The following is a 15,755-nucleotide window of genomic DNA, read 5'->3' as shown; positions in this document are numbered from 1 at the left end:
GCGGTTATTCTGTCCCGTCCTGCAGGCTCCGTGCTCTGTGCTCTGTGCTCAGTGGGACACGGAGAGCTGCCCAACCTCACGAGCGGTTCTGGCAGCAGAACGTGACAGCAAACGGCGCATCCCAGGCAGCCGGGGTGCCCTGCGAGGTGCAGGTCTGCCTCTTCCCGAAGATGCAGTGAGGACAGCTGGCCTGCGCGCCCATTAACAAGTTGTTGCTGATTAAGGGCCAATTCCCAGATCAGAACAGGTGTAGGGTGTGCAGTGCTGCCACGTGTGCCCGTTTCCTCTGCCCCGCTGCACTGCTCCATGTCTGCAGCCACCACCACGGCAGGTCCAGGGCAGCAGCTGCCCCACTGCTGCTCTCAGCCGCACAGGTCCAGGTGAAGGTTTACCACCACCAAAAAAACTCCAGCTCCTCGGCCGCCCTCTGCATGTCCACACACACAGGTTCTCTTCAGCAGCACCCAGCGTGCCAGGTCCACAGGCAGCGGGCACAGACTGAACGGGTTTCCCACAACCATCGGGAAGCGCTCCTCGTGCTGCGCGGCTGCTGGCACGCCGGCCCAGCGGGCAGCAAAGGCTCGGAGTGCGGAAGGACGTGGGGGGAGGGCTCGGCCTGCCGTGCTGCAGCCGGGCGCTGCGCCGCGGCCATCTCCGCGCTACGGAGCGCTTCCCCACCAGGGAGCAGTGGCGGCGCGGGGTCGGGGCGGCTCGGCCTGGGCCGGTCCCGGGGGGGCTCGGAGCCGGCGCCCACCTCAGCCAGGACACAGCCTGGAAGACATCCGCGGGCCGGGACCGCCTTGTCCTCGCCGCTGCCTGTACAGCTCTGTGTTTTCCGACGCCGTTTATTCCTGGGTAGTTTCGAGGGATGGTTATTTAAGCAGTGAAAGCCCTCGTCCTGACATCCGTGCCGCATCAGCAGAGCTCGCCCCGTGCCTTGGGCTCCGCATCTCTGAACGACCGGTCACAACGCCTCGGTGCCTGGAGCTCCCGGGCTCGGGCAGCGGCTCCCCTCTCTTCGGGGGTGTTCAACAGATCTGTTTGCAAAGCTCATTTTAAGGACAAGATAGGAAAAGCTGCAGAAGTACCAACTGTGGTGGAGAGCACGGTCACTCCTATTTTCACTTCTCTTAGCTCATTCCTGACCTTAGGGTAACTGCCCTGTTTGTTTCCAAACACGCTTGAAGAAACAGTCATGAAATTAATAAGTATCGACAGGAGGATCAGGCAGTCAGAAACACATCTGGAAGGATGCCACAGGCATCAGAAATGATGAAAATGCAGGTGATGAAAAAACAGTTTATCTTCTTTTTTGGAACTAATAAAGAACTAAAATGTTCCTGAACATTAAAGAACAAAAATGTGCCTGAAATCTTGAGCATGAGTCTGGTCTCCAGATAGTTCAGAGATGGGAAGCAGAAATTAGAGTCAACTGCATACAGAGAAATAACAACACTCAAAGTTCTTTGGGTTGAAGCAAAAGTTGTGTGTTCCTTATAAGAAATTAAAAAAAAAAAAAAAAAAGATTAATAGAAGGGAAAGGATAAGGAAGAAGGTGGATGCTGGCTGCAATAGGATATTCTTACTTTCTGGACACACACACACAACATACCATGGGATCTTGACCCGATTTTCCCCTTTGGCAGCAGTATTTTATTCAAAGAGAATTGGAAAAGCTCACAGATAACCAAAGCTCTGTGTTAGAAAATATCCAGACTTCAATCCCATAATATCCAACGTGTGTTTGCCAGTTCATGCAGTACTGGCGAGGCAGAAAGGCTCGCCTACTGACATGGTGGGGGAACATGTCAGATTAAAGAGACTGTGGAGCTGAAAGTACCCATTCATCATCTGAAGCATTTCTTCTCACTTTAAGGCTTTCTTTAAATTGATGGAGGGATGTGGAAGGGATCTCTGTGATTGGGAATGGAGCCACGGGGATGAAACAAGAGAAACTAAACACACACACTGTGTTCAGGTTTGGTCTTGCACCAGCCTCTGTGTTACCCAGCCCAGTTTGGGCACTGACAATAAACCACACTCCAGGTTGGATAATCCCTCTCCAAATGCAGTCTGCAATAACAAAACAGAACAACAACAAAAACAAAGCAAAAACAAACAAAAGCGACATGATGGTGACCATCTGAAATCCATACCCCCACATCCCCTGCATGTGGGTAACTGCACTGCAGACCTGAGGGTACAGCTGTAGGAGATGCAGATCTCAGTGCAGATCTCAGCTGCCTTCATGCAGTTATTTGCAAACTGATGCAGCACAGTCACGTTGCCACAAAGGCCCCATCTCCAACCCAGGAGCTGAGATCAGGGAAGTGCAGCCCATGTGGGAGCCTATCTGAGCAGAAAGATCTGCACAAGTTGCACTCTCACCACGTTGGTGTAGACATGATCCGAGATCATCTCCCATCAGCAGGCTCGGCGTGCTTCCCCATCCCTGGAGAGCCTGTCCTCCCAGAGGAGGTAATGCTGTCTGCGTGTCACATCAGGGAGGTCGCTGTCACAGGGGCGCTGACTTGCAAGCTCTCCAAGAGCTGAGCTACCTCCCAAACTCCCGCACAGGGTTTCCCCACTGTGGTTGTGCTTCATCCACAAAAACTGGCTTTGCTCTGCTCTGCACTGTGACCAGCTCCTCATTCCTCACCCTGAGGACCCACTACGACTGCCCACCCTCCCTTATCCTGGCTCCAAGCCCAGGCTGATAAATGCCCAGTTGAGCGAGGTTGCTTGCAGTCACTCACATCTCTGCTCCATGTCCCACACATATATGCTCACCGTATTCCCAGCTGTTACATTCAGCACAGAGAAATGCATGTCTCCCTGCTAACAACGTAACACTGGTCTGGCAGAACAGACTTACATGTGCTCTGGCTACAGTCAAATATCTTTGCAATTTTAAAGATCTTTTTCAAACAATTAAATCTTAGATACCAGTATACCTTGCCAGAACCAACATTTGGATGTGAGTAAATATGTGTTTTATATTTCAGAACCATACAGGCAGGTTTAGGCAGTCTTGTAAAGTTTGCTGTACACCTAATTACTCATGTCTCTACTTTCCAAGTGTCTGAGCTGTGTAAATGAGGGGTGAGGTAAATTCTTTGCTGTCACTTTGCAGAAATTTCAGCTGTTTGTTTGGGGTTTGGTTTTGTTTATAATTGGGTTTGGAAATTGGGATTTCTGCTTTGAGTTGGGTTGAACTCAGCTGAGCTCAGTACCAAGAGCTCTGCCTGCTGACCCCATTTGGAGCAAACCAAAAGCTCATTTTTGCCTGAGTTCTACATCCCACTCCATCCAGGCTGGGGCAGAATTCGGGACCTTGAAAACATAATTGCATTTTTATGTTCTAGCTTTTCTTACATCCTTTCTCTGTCCCACACCTCTGAAGTTAAAATGACCCGAAGAACCATAGCTGCACTGCTCTTTGTTCAGGAGAAACCACCAATCTCCCCTCACATCCAGGTCCTTGCCCAGGTTGCAGTAGCTGTGAAAAAACTGAAGAAGCAGCCTGAGAAAAAATGAAGACATCTTATAGCCAGAAAGCTCTCAGAACCTACTTCATCAGCACTGCATTTTTTTAGATAAGAGGCTGGTAAAGCCCCTTCCTTGCTCTGCCTGTGGCTTTCGTCTGCTCTAAGAACAAATCCTTGCCTTGGAGCTGTGGGGTTGCTATTTCACTGGTTGTGGCCCTGGCCTTTGAGCTGTGAGTCAGTGGTGTTATACATTTTGAGCTAGCATCCATGCATGTGCTGAAGTCCATATTTCATGTCCGCTGTTTGGATGCTGCTGTGGCTCTGGACCCGTGCCACAGCTCCCTTGCCATGAGCTCCAGCAGCCCTGCAGCCAGCAGTGGGCACACACAGCGGCAGGGAAGGAGCCGGCTCAGCCCCCGTGGGTCTTAGAAAACCCCTTCCCTCCCTCCTACAGGAGACCAGCATTCCCCTCACTCTTTATGATTAGGAGTAAAAATAAAATAAATTTAAAAAGAACACAAGTGGTTAGAGACGCTGCAGAGAGGAAGGAGCTGGCACCTCTGTGAATCAGGACCTATTAAGACCATTACTGTGGCAAGGAAAACCTCTTTTACTCAAGTTTTACTCTCCAGCTGTGATTACCTAACCCCACCTGGACAGCAAAGGCCATACACCTCCCATTCAGACTACCTTCAATGAGTTTGTTAGCTCAGAAATAACATCAATCAGCAATTGTTTTTGAGGTAGGGAAGTAACTTGACAGATTCTTTCAAAGGAGAATTAGGTTCCTAATTGTCTGTGACCCTGCGTGTTTCAGAATCATTATGGCCATTACAGGACATCACTTGTCTGTACTTTGACTGTTCCTGCTTCCTTTGCATTCCTCGGCATTTTCCTATTGATTTTCAAAGAAGCTGATGGGGTCACACTTGGACGAATCCTCAGTACCTCCAGCAGCTCATAACTGGAGCATGGGATGAAAAGCCGTATATTGCAGGAGCGGTTAAACTTGGAGCCCTGAGTTGCCATCTGGGAGACAGAGACAGTATAGCACCCACGCTGCACTGGGATGGGCTTGCACGTTAGGGCAAGGGCCTGAAAAATGGTCTGGGACCCTGCTGGGGTAACTCAGCCTCCTGGGATCCTCCTGATAAACCAACGTCCCGCAAAGCGGCAGTCGGGCACAGAGTCCATGTTTGCTGGATTTCCCTATTGCTTGTTGCAGGCACTCAGTGGGAGTAGAGCTGTAGCTGCTAGGATGAAATGGGAACAAAGCGGAGAGCTTTACACGGTGACAGGGTGCTGCGACTGCTCCCGTCTGAGCATTTGGAAATTGCATTCCTCTTTGCAGTTTGACAGCTCCGGAGGTATCTTAATGCACAGCCTGCTGCCATCATGGCATCACCTGGAGCTGATGAGAGAGGGGCTGGACGAGCCAGCGGCAACATGGCATTCTACACATGTATGAATGAGGAGCTGGGACTGAAATCAAAGAGCAGCCAGCTGTCGAGAGCATTTCCATGGGAAGCTCCCGAGGTCATTTTCCACAGTTTTCAAAGTAACTCTTAACATCTCCGCCGAGACACTCCGCTTCAGGCCTCTGTGGGTGAAGTGACGGAAGGGGTTAACTGGGAAGTGGGACCGGGAATCCTGGAGACACTTTCAGATACCTGGGGTACCTTCGGCTCCATAGCTCTGACCTCTGACTCTTAAAGTTTATCAGCATGTTCACTAATCAGAGGTGTTTAATGGAACAGCCACATGGATTCCTGGCATTCTTGAAACGTTATAACCCTGTCAGTTGTAGGAAGACAAAAAGTCTCTCGCTTTTGAACTCGATAGAGTGTGCACTGTCTTAGAAGCCTTTGATAAATACTTGCTGGATTTCTTACCTCGCTGCTCTAATCTGCGCAAGGTTTTTTAAAAAAAGGTTTTATTCTGTGGGCATTCATCACTTCAGTGGATCAAATCAATGTTTTCTCAAATTGTGGAGTGCAAAAAAAGCACTGCATGCCTTGTTTGGGAAAGCCAGCAGGTAAAACTCTGATTTTCATGCTACATGCATCATTTTCGCGTTCTTTGTCAGTAAAAAACAAACGTCAAATAGGCTTTTCCACAAACCTCCCTCATGTTACTTAATTATCTCACTCAAGGACCCAAAGGTTTTTATCAACAGTGTCCACGTGGGTGTTCTTCCTTCTCAGCTCACACTGGAGAGCTTCAGCACGAAGCTCTGGATCCAGTTACCAGCAGGGAGCCAAGCCTGGCTGGAGGAATATGTGACCCAGACCTTGCCCAGAATTTAAATGGACCCACATTCACATAGGCTGAGATGCCCAACTCACTTCTAAACATTAAACTAGATTTTGGCAATCCCTTTCGGCACTTTTCAAAATTGAATTCAAGTCCAGGATACACATACATATATATAACATCAATGTTCAAGTAAGAGAGCTGCCATTTCAAGCAAGAAATATTTTTGTCAAATTTCTGGTGAATGAGCTCCACAGAGAGCAAACCTTGCTGGCACAGATCATGTGGGTAAGCAGACTTAACTCATCAGTGTCAGGAAGCCTTGTCATAGGGGTCCTGGCATAACAGGCAAGAAAGTAACCCGGAAGTACTGGGAGCTAACAGGTGAGCTGCCGCTGTCTGCACTACAAAGCTTTAAAAGCAAACAGATCAGATAATTTATGAATGGTTTCATAGGAAGGCTCACATTTATCCCAAAAGGCGTGCCTCAGTGTAGCAGACCTTCCAGCACGCCTTCCAGGTGACTCTTCCTTTTTTGACTTCATTTTATTACTCCTGGCTCTGTTCTTCTACCATTTTTCCTAACGCATCCCCCATATTTTCAGATCCCCCTGAAAATCCCCTGCTGGCAGATGGTGCAGCTGAGCTGCAGGCACTTATTTTGAGGTGGACGAAGCAAAAGCCTGAGCCTTCCCAGGGCAGGGAAAAAGCGTACACAAAGAAGATCAGTTCCTGCACGTGGTGGGAGCTCAGGGGCTGCTGCAAAGCTGAGCCCAAACACTGAGCAAAACCACATCACTTGTGGGCCAATCTAAACCTCATGTGTTGCTCCACACATATCATCCTCCACCTCTTGGCTTTCACCTGGTGCTGAGAGCTGCTGAGCACTGGGGACACACTGAACAAAGCACTTCCCAGTGGCACACAAGCAGGTGGCAGCTCACAGGCTGGATCCTGGTGTTAGCACAGAGGTGGGCTCAGATCCTAGGAGGTATTCTGTAGCAGCGCTTGGAACATCTTTCTCTTCTCGTTTCCTCTCCTGACCTAGCAAATGAGGGGCAGGATAGGAGCGATTTTTGTATCTAGGTCAGACCTTAATCTTTTCTTCCCCCCTTTACCACAGAATCACTCCCTCCTGTTTCCTCTCAGCTCCTTTCAGGTTTGCCTTTCAACTGCCGGTGAAAATTTTCTGTAATTCCTTCCCTCTGCCCTCTTCAGCCCAGGGAAGAACCATCTGTACCAAATAGGACGGCATTTTTCTTCATTTTCTTTCACTTTTCCTTTTCCTCCTTCCACCACACTCCTGCATCTGACTGGTGTAATACAAACAGATATTTAAAACCACAGAAATATAGAAGTGCCCAAGCAAACCAGATTCTTCTTTGATTTATTTTCCCCCACTTGCCTAGCTGCAGAGCAGAAGTCAGCTGAGGGCCCACAGATGTAAAAGCTGGATAAACTCTGTACTAGTGAGACTCACATAACTGCCTCTAGCCTCACGTGCCTTTGGTCCATGAGGTTGTGGAACTTCACTCTATAGATACCCATGTCACAACAAATGCTTTCTGCATAGCCCCCGGCGCTAGCTCCTCTGAGGACGTGCCATTCCTCCTCTGGTCTAAGATCTAGTGCTTTGCCACAGTCTAGGAGCCCAATCCTTACCAACCATTTATATCTATATTTTCAGCTCTGCCTTTAGCATCATTCAGAAGGAATCCCAGAAGTCATTTTGGTCTGGAGTTCACACTTTGGTTGGAACCTGAACCAAGGTCAAAGGCCAGCAACAGCCACGCCAGGACCTGCCCCGCACCCCACACGCACAGCCTTCTGCAGACCTTCCCCTGGCAGACCCGGATTTCCTCAAGCAAGTTCTGCCCTTCTGATAGGGGCTGCACGTTGCACACTTGGTAATGCTGGGAAAGTACTGGGATTTATTCCTCCACATCTGTTCCCTCCTCCCCTGTTCTTCCTTTTAGGGAAGTGGCAGGAAAGCAAACTAGAAAGTGTTTGAAACCTGCCAGACTCTTGGAGGCTGAAACATTTTCCACTCCCAAAAATGTTACTGGTTTAAGACTACAGGGCAAATTGCTCTTCAAGGCGAAGCTTGTGAAACACTAATGTGTCTGTATGCCTCCTAAGGCTGCAGGTTATATTGGCCGCTGGTGAAAGTTTAATCATCCACGCTTAAGTGAACAATTTAGCTGAAGTGAACAGTTGGTTTCACGCTTCACCTGCTGAAACGCTGAGCCACGAGGCTCCCTGCTCGCTGGACACGGCTTGCTCTCCACGTGTGCCACTTGTGCCTGCTGCTTGGAGTCCTGTGCGCAGTCCCCTTGGAGCTGTGAGAGCCTGAGTTTGACAAGCTGACAGCCAGGGCCTTTGGTCACTGCCCCAACAGCCACCACCCCCAGCCTGTGATCTCCACAGGTTCCCACAGGAGCAGCTCTGGCTCAGGGCTGCTGGCTGGGCTCTGCGCCTCCATCTCTTGCACACTTCTCCTGCTTCTGCTCCTTGGATGAGAAGTTATTTTTGGCTCTGTTTTACAGTATTAAATATTAGCTCTAGGCTTTCCCCTCTGCACTGCATAATCCTTTTCGGTGTGGGTTTTTATATATTGTTCTTTTGACATTATCACTACCGCATATTAATAAATTAAACTTTTAGTTCATGTTACTCTCATGGGCCAACATATATTGCTAGGGGATGAAAAGAAGGGATTAAACTGACTTAAGATGTTCTGCTCTTGTATCATGCTACAGCAGATGCGTAAGAAGGATCAGGGAGTTTTCTTGGCTCTGTATCATTATATTAATAGCAGAATTGTGGGTTCATAATTTTTTATTACACTCTTTTAATAAGCTATTGATGTAGACACATTTTACACCAATGGGGGAAATATCGTTATGCTGGAATTGTAACATCGAATGTTCTTAGTGGAATATCACAAAGCATTAGGAGAACAAGCCTTCACGTGACATTGAAGGAAGTTTTAGCAAGCCTAGGGAGGAGGAGAAGGTTTGAAATAGGAAAAAAAAAATGAATAAAAGTAAGCCTGAATGTTACTGCCTGGGCTCTGTGAGTTAGTAATTAGCACAGCAACTGGAGAGCTGCTGCCATAGGCCAAACTCCCTGCCAGGAGCACATGCGGGTGCCTGGTGTGATGCTACTTACAGTCAACAAGCTCCTGTAATAAGAATGCACAGGAGAAAACCCCCCGGTGTCTACAGCTTATGCTGAGGTTTCAAGGCTTGTGCCACATCTCTGTCTTAGTACCACACACAGTGCTGAGTTGAACAAAACTTGTGTGTGACACTGCTTTATTCTTCACTCAAGTGCCCCATCAGCCAGCTCCAAAACAAGCAAAAGGCTAGAGGTGACCAGAAGATTTGCTTCAGGATGGAGGTAGAAGGGATTAAACGCTACAGAAATCCCCAAAAAGAAGCAATTATAGGGTTGAAAGTTGGAGGTGGAAAGGCAGAAAGCTCCGAGGCACACAGCTGCTCCATGTTAACTGCAGCACACGTCCAGCCCTGGCTGAGCCACCTCCACCTCAGCACTAAAACACCAGCAGCCAAAGGCATGTGCTTCCCCCAGAAGGCCCACACAGTGTCAGGCTGCTGCAGGGCGCCTGCTAGAGCAGGCACCTCATCCTGAGCACATCTGGCAGTCCTTATAGCCATCCGTACTGCCTGCTCCTTTCTTGCTCAGGCACCCAATGCCACAGCCCTGAGTCTGTGCTGATACGTTTTGTCCATGGCTTCAAGACTGCCTACAGATCAGATGTGTGTGCAGCCTCAGAGTCTTACAGTGCCTGAGATATTTACATTGCTGCAAGTCATATTTGTCCACCTAAAGGCCCCTCGTGTTTTCTTCAACTGTCATTACTACTGTTTTGTATCTGGTGGCACTCCAGACGTGACAAGTTTGTTGTTAATATTAAAGGAAGTCAGTTCCCCGCTCTGAAAATCTCACTGAGACCAATAAACTGTTGCCTTAACTGTTTTGCTGTTGCCGGCAGCCCCGTGCTGAGATACATGCAGGCTCTGCAGAGATCTTTCTCTCCCAGCTCCGATCAGAGACTCCTGGGTTATGATTCCTGCTTGTAGCCCTGTCAAATGCATCTTAATTTGTTAACGGTTTTGCTCCATTAGGCTGAGTCTGCTAAAGGGCTGTAAAAAGTAATAGTCCATTTGTAAGTTCACAGCTATTAGTCACAAGTGTTAATTCATGTGCAAAAAAAAAAAACCCAAAACACCACTGTGCACTTACATACATTCAGCCAGTAATGAAGTAAAGAGGTACACAGTGGGTGAGGAGACTGTTCCCATTGCAGATCTGGTGCATATTCATCTGTAAACAGTCACTCTCCCTGCTCCAAGATAAAAAGTAATAACCTCTTGGTTTTAATCACACTGTCAGTTCTAATTGCTTTACAAACAACATCACAGGGTGGGTAGTTGGCCCCTTTAGCTTCTCCATCATAACTGTGTGACTTCTCAGGAGAGGGAAACATTCTCAGCCCCTCCAAAAGCTAAAATACTCCAGTCAGAAGTGCATGGGAAACGAGCCTTCTAGTGTCTCCACAACTCAAGGTGTAACTGCAAGACAGCCCCAGGCAGGGCGACCTCACCAGGCACTTCTCTGCTCAGGTAATCCCCCAAACCCTAAATATTGGTGATATATTTACTAGCCAGAGCAAAATTATGCCAAACTGAGATCCAGCAGAGATACCACGAGAACACGACATTCCCTGGCCTTGTAGGTAAAAGCATGGTAGTCTTTCAAGACAGTTCATCATTGTAGTGTTTTTCAGGATGTCGCAGACTAAAAGAAGCCTGATAGCTCAGCACCCCATTGCTGCAGCTCAAACACGTTACAGAACCGCGTCAAGAAAAGTCCCAGCCCAGCGAAGTATGTGCTCTGTGTGCACACAGCTCCACTTGTGTGGAAGCCAGCTGACTTGGGGCTGCTGAGAAGAATTTTCTAGCTTTCTGCATCAGCTCTGTAGCAATAAGAAATTTTTGCCTGTCTTTAGCAAAATAAACATGGCTGTGAAGATAAGATGAATAGGAAAACAAAAGAACTTATCATAGCTAAACCAAGACTCAAGTGAGACCACATGGAATGGGAAGCTGAGAAAAGAAAAATATTAGAAAAATGCAGATTGTATTTAGTGAAACAAGATCGTGGAAGTCAGTGCAAAGCCAGTGGAGGAAGGGGAAACACTCCGAGAGAAATTCAATGTTTTTTCAAGAGCTGTATGTGCTGCATACCCACAGATGAATAAAAGGCTCCAGTAGAAACTGAACAAGATGTGGAGAGAGGCTGAGCTCAATGCTGATCAACACTGCAGCCTTGTTCAAGTAGGAAGCTGCAGAAGCAACTGTGCTTTGACTATTTCGAGACATTAACAAGGTAATATTTCTCCACCTAAGGCACTCCCACAGAGCAACTGGATTCCCAGGCAGATGTGAGAGGAGCAGGGAAGGAGAGTTTCCTTCTGCCAGCCCCTATAAAACTCCTAGGCGTTATCATCAGGGTTAGGGAGACAGAATTCTCTCACTGTCCTTATCCCAGCCCAGGTAGGCAGCACGTTCTGCCTGCTGGAGGCCACGCTGCAGCATCTGCCCTCCCTGCAGGGCCTCTGCTCTTGAGGACCAGCAATGCAAAACTCGAGGTTGTTCTCACCCTGTGCCAGGCAGGTGGCGGAGCTCAGGGTGGCTGATGCCACCTATTCCAAATCTGAAAACATTTGCAAAGCAATGCCAGTTTCCATAGGACACCAAGTATACTAACAACCTGCCAGCATTTGTTGTCCTGTATTTAAAAATGATGGTGTCCCTAATTGATTTACATTGATTAGATGGCAATTCTCTGTATGAAGGTCTCTGGAAGGAGATAAAAATCAAATAAATCAAAAATAAAGCTCAGAGAAAAAAAAATAAAGTCATATGTATGCAAGAATCTCATGCTACATCAACACAGGGTAGAGAAAGCTCAGGAGAGATTAACTTTTGCCATCCAATATGCGGAAGCAGGAGACACGAAATCCTATTCCAGCATTTATCTGGAGAAATGTTCCTATGTCCTAAGGAAACTGCTCTCCCCACACCCTATGAGAATGGTGACAACGGGACCCATTTTGTGCCGTGTTGATCCTCAGAAGCACCTGTTTTTCTGCCTACTTCATGGTCAGGTGTACACAAACACTGTGGCACTTTCTGCCATATCAAGTTTGCCCCAGTTAAAACTGTTCCATGGATATTCCAGTCAATATGTAGTCATTGAAAGAGAAAGAACAACAACAACAACCACCCAAACACATCTGCTTGCTCCAAATGCCTTGCTCACTCCTGAATGAGTTTTAAGAGAGTAACTTCTAAGGATGTTCTCTGTAAGTTCCACCTTGCTTGCAATGCATCACACAAAAATGCACTTCAGGAGAGTTCTCCACAATGCCATTATGCCATTAGAGGTGGTGGGAGAAACTGCAGTATTTGAGTATCAACAGAAATAATTCCACTGCCTTCCAGGAGAAACAGGAAAGGAAAAAAAAAAGGGATCAGCCGACGTGTCAAACATTCATAGAAAAATGATGATTCAAAGAGGGCTTATAATGGTACCGAGGCTAATGAGGCACTACAGATAAAATGAGAGAAAATAGAGTTCACTTTACAATCTGAGTATACTATAGAGCTAATCAAAAGGAAGGCAGAAAAATCTATGATTGGAGGCACAGGGAAGGAGAAAAGTAGTCAGCAAATGACTCAGTGCTTCTGGGTCACCTCAGTTCCATCCATCCATTGACCTGCCTGGAAGAGTTTAAGGAGTATTTCTAGAAACATTTTGGAAATGTGCACTGTACTTCCTTGAGTGATAAGGGGAAAAAGCAACAAGGAAGTGAAATGTTTCCAGGTCTGACATTCACAGTCCAGGGAGAAGCAGAGCAGAGGAGATAATCTTGACAATAGCTGGTTAGAGAAGTAGTTCTGCCTGCTGCAGAGAGGCATGCACATCACATCTGGTAATACCATTCTGCTGACCAAACCTCTACACAAGCATTTTACCTGTACTCCTCTTAGATTTACACATTACCTTCCGTCCCGGTATGGGAGGGGACACACCTGTGATGCCTGCATATCCCCCGAAGCATTTTACCTGCTAGGCAGACCTGGGAATGAGGCAGACAGTGTGAAAGGTCTGAGGAACATCCACCCAGGATTCACGTCTGGAGTCTGGACAGGAAGGTGAGACGCGCTCCAGGCACACCATCACTCTGGGGACGGATCTCAGCACGAGGAGAACCTGACTCACCCCATGGCCTGCCTGGGTCCTGAGCTCTTCCAGAACTTGTTCTCACCTGTGAGCACTGAAAGCTCAGGACTTTCTGCACTGATCTTTCCAAGTTTCATAGAAGCAAAGAGACCATTTTGCAATTTCTGTAACAAAGTACATGGTGCTCTTTTTGCACTGGGAATCAGCGCTGAGGGACTCCGGGTTTAAGTTCATCAGTCAAAACTTTCTGAAATCTTGTATAGGTGGAATGATTTCATCCTAGATCAAATGTAAGGGTAACTCACTGGTCTGTGCCAGTTACCGGGCCTCAGCAGGCAGTGCACTGTGTTAGCCTGTACATCTCATCATAACACATCTCAGTGATACATGACGATGGCAGATCTGTTATCCATTATAAGGTGCTGAAGACCACCTTGCTGGAAGACCTTTTTCTTTTTTTTTTTTCCAGTTTTACTCCTCGTTAGTTTCAGAAGCCTGGAAGTTATAAGTTATAGCACAAAGTTCACGTTAAAGGGTACCACTAACATCATCACGCGGCTTTAATGCTGAAGTAATCAAATATGTGAAAGCTGTATCCTCAGTTCGTGGCACCACATTTATTCTAACCACTGGAGGAGTACACACATCCCGGGGAGAAAAATGTTAGCAGCTGACCGATCCTTATCTGGAAAGTGTGACCTCCTCAAAGCAGTCTGATGCAGCTTCCTGCCTGCCCGCCCCACACCGCGGGGCTCGGAGCCAAAGCCTGCATTCCCTACCAGTGGGCACTAAGGGATGTAAACTCATTAACTTCTATCAAGTGCCTTCATATTCATGTGCTTTACAGTGAAGCTGGAATAAGACTCCACGCTTCACTTAGCAGTATAATTCTTTTTTCCATAACCACAACTTCTGTTGTTGTTAATTTTACTGAGAGGTAGAACTAGTTTTATTCTCAGACAAATTTGTATAGATGTGACCATCGCTTTTTGGATGAAGTGATTTAGCTTTAGGCATCTCCCTCTGATTGATCTGAACCCAATACTTTCTACTGCAACCTTCACACAAAACCTCAGGAACTAACCTTGAGTTTTCCTCTTGCATCTGCCAGCAAAGCTCCTCAGACACATCCTCTCAGCCCTTACTCATGGAGTTCATGATTGATAAAGGAATATTCTGAGTATCTAGCATTGGAAGCAAATGGCCCTATGCTGGATTTTCTCAATCATCTGCACATTTCTTCTATGCCTCAATGCACCTCAGAAGTCTACTGCAGACCTTCGTAGAAACTGTTTGAAGATGTTTCAATATGTCGTATGAGAATCTGAGATGTCTTGGAACTATTCTACAGATCAGACTAAGTTTGGCAAAGGAATTTGCATCTCTTGATACGATCTTGTTCCAACTTGTGTGACTGAGGAATCAGACACTGGTGGAAATCAGCTTTCCCCAGCAAAGCCACAGTCCCAGGCTGCACAGGGGCAGGATGGGGGGTACTGAGTATCTGTTAGAGAGCACAGCGAAACTCATCCAGTAGGATTCCAAGGGGCCACTTGCAAGTCCTTTTCCAAGTTTTTTTTTTTCCCAAGTAAGTAATAGAGAGTTTACAGGTTTTGCTCAGTGCAAGTAACATTTCCCCCTTGAAAATTAATTCCAGAAAATGTTTTCTGAAGCACTCAGCAATCAACATTATTCAGACTTCTTACAGTCAGGGATGCTCAAGTACCCAGAAGAGGACTGGTCCTGCAGCTGTAACAGGAGTGAAGTCTATCATGGCAACAAAAGTGGTTCTCAGAGCATTATCTGTTCTTGTAAAAAACTAAGCTTTGAAAAGACCCTTGGAAAGCTTCTCTGGCCAAACACAGCTATTCTTTCCTCCCAAAAAGCAGCTGTTCTAAGATGACATCTCTTTGTAAGGACAACCCTACAACAGCACATGGCAGCTTTCCAGTATTAACATTCTTTCACTGAAGACTAAAATAATACCTTTATCAAGTGGCTGGGCTTTCCTGACCCCTTAAGTGATCACTTGCAAATCCCTCCAGGTATTTTTAAATGTTTTCAAAGAGATCTCTTCAAAAGAGAAAAGCACAATGGAAGAAGCCCTCTGTGTGGCAGAGGATCCCAGAAAGAAGATTTTACACTTCTGTTCCTCAAGAGTCACGTTTAGCCTTGCTCTTGTCTAGAAAGTGTTGGAGACTTTGGTTCATACCTCTGAGCACAGGGAAGTTCCACCATTGTTTTATAGGGTGGAAGCTGACAGTGGGCACCACCCACAGATAGGACTGTTTATGCTGATGCAGGATAAATGAATGGAGATCTCCATTAACTGTAACCACCAGAGTAAACCTGGAAGTGTTTTCTTGCACAGTGATAGCACTGCCAGCAAGAAGTGCAGTGGGAGCTGTGTTGTAGCTGCAATCGGTTCCTTGCAAGGAAGGTTCCTGCTATTAATATAATTGCTATCGGAGCAGATAATAGAGTAGAAAGCAGCAGCTTGCTGAAAGGCTTAGTCTGGAATAAACTCTTTTGATTACAGTGTGGGGTAAAGTCCACAGAGTGTTCTCATATCTCTGCAAGCTAAACATTCATTGCACACCAGGACAGTCCTGCTATTTGTATTGCAGTAACACCTAATACGTTGGCCAGGAGCAGGGCTGACTCTGCTAGAAAGTGCGCTCAGCAGTAAGCGTCAGTCCTGTGCCTGCTCCAAAGAACAGGGACAAGATAAAGACTGGG

The sequence above is a fragment of the Gallus gallus genome, chromosome 15 (assembly GCF_016699485.2).
Source record: "Gallus gallus isolate bGalGal1 chromosome 15, bGalGal1.mat.broiler.GRCg7b, whole genome shotgun sequence".
NCBI classification, from domain to species: Eukaryota; Metazoa; Chordata; class Aves; order Galliformes; family Phasianidae; genus Gallus; species Gallus gallus.
The sequence above is the reverse complement of the archived record's forward strand: the minus strand, read 5'-3'. Positions refer to the sequence as shown.